This window comes from Anser anser (assembly GCF_964211835.1).
Source record: "Anser anser genome assembly, chromosome: 1".
Classification (NCBI taxonomy): Eukaryota; Metazoa; Chordata; class Aves; order Anseriformes; family Anatidae; genus Anser; species Anser anser.
Genome location: NC_139720.1, coordinates 125,690,517 through 125,692,576, shown reverse-complemented (window position 1 = coordinate 125,692,576; position 2,060 = coordinate 125,690,517).

Below are 2,060 nucleotides of genomic sequence, written 5' to 3'. Positions count from 1 at the left end.
AGGTTCAAAACTTAAAAAAATGCCATTTGGCTCTCAGACACTTAGGGCTGTCACTCTGCTCAGCTATAACATGCCCATGCAGTCAAAAAGAGGTGCAGAAGTTCTGCATGGTAAAATAGCGACCAGCAGTGCCTGGCAGTGTCTTTACAAGCCGTGCTGTGCAGGACTGTTGGGTTTCAAATGCTGCTGAATGTTACGGTGACCCTTGCAAAACGGCCTGAAATTTACATTGATCAAGGGTGGCATTTTAGGAACAATGAGCTCTTTCAGCCTGGAAGTAATTACTAGAGATGCAATACCCATGAAAATCATTCTGCTGTTTCAGGCCTCAGCGAACAATTGGGTCTCAAACCCAGAGCAGTACATAACACTCCCTTCCTATCCAAAATCCTCTCCATCATTTCTCTTGCCCTTCTCCCATCCCACAAACCTGATACAGGCGTTGCTGTTGCAAAACATTATACTGCAGTGTGTACTTGAGCTGGAGCTGCAAGAGAGAAAACACTTTAAAGTGCCCTGCAAAAGCGATCAAATGATCTCTTCTCAGGACCGTGAAAGATTTCAAGGTCTGTTAAGAGAGCTGACCATGAACTAGCCTCTGAAGAGCTAGATTTTTGAATACATCACAAAAGGAATAAACCTTTGTGATTTGTTTTCACAGCCCTCTGCCACTGCCTTGTATACAGGGGAGTAGTCTTGCACCAACATGAGCGGTTCCCTCCCAGAGATCTTACAGGACTCAGCTTTCTGATCCATGAAATCCATGATGCCCTGTAGAAAAATTGCTGGAGTTGACTTATTGTGGCTGAACATATGTCCACATCTTAAGAGAAGGTTCAGCGTTGAGGGAACTTCCAGGGTGAGATGTGGCAGATATGCAAGAAATTTGTTCCATGACAGTCCCTTTGGCAACATAACCTGCAACCTTAGGTATTGGTAACACCAGGGGAGCTTGGAGTCCTGACTCTGAGATAAAACATGGAGGGTGGCGCAGAGTGCAGACACCATGGTCAGGCTCTGTGCTATCACTGTAAAGATGGGGAACTGGATGGTACTATGGAACTGATAGACTGCATGGCCAGTCCTGAGTCTAACTGATAACCAAATCACGTCCTCTGGGTGAACTTTACTCATTATAATCTCATTATAATGCCCAAACACACCTCCATCCCAAACGCTACCTGCCTCCAAGGTGTGACCACCCCTCACTGAGCATATGCTCTGAATTTCTCTGAGCCTATACTTTTAAACCAAAGTGAGAAAAATTTATACCAATCACAACGAAGACACGTATGACAAAAGTCACTCAAGCTCCACTTAAAAGGTAGAAAATAGTAAAAAAAAATGGCTCAAGAGGAAAATGTTGGGGAAGACATGATTGCAGTTGGAAAGTTGGAAAGACATTGCTGACTTTTGGGATCAGTTGATGGGCTGAACCTCTCTTCCACCCCATAGGGACACCCGTTAGGTGAGATTCAAACTCTCAGTTATAGCAAGTGCTTCCCCAGGGAACCTAACATCCTTTAGAGAGTTGTGCCATAAGTCAGCACATGTGTTTGTCATATTCTTGGTATTCGTATGTGCTTTGCAGACAGTGTATTTATCACTGGCAATCCAAAAGAACCTGTACTCCTGTTGCTTCAACAAACTACACCAGTCATTTACTAGATTGAAAGAGTATTGCACTATTTGTGAATCTGTGATTGTGATAATTTAATGTATTGAATGCGACTGGATTATAGGGCCAAACTGGGCATCACTCAGAATCTCAGTCCAGCTGCCCCCAGCCCCTCTGATATCTGAGGACAAGCTGGAATGCAAAGGGGTTTAGGTCCTGCCAAACTTTCTTACCCTTTCATGCAACAAGCCCCCAGGAAGAGCCTCTGCCCACACAGAAATTTAGCTGATCTAGAAACTGTTTATTGACTTTATTCATCCTCTGGCTTTATAGAGACATGGGAATAAAGAATGGCTCAAATAAGGATGAATGCAAAAGAGTTATAATTTTATTGGACTGAATTATCCCTAAAATGAATAAATATTTAAATGTGAGCAATCAA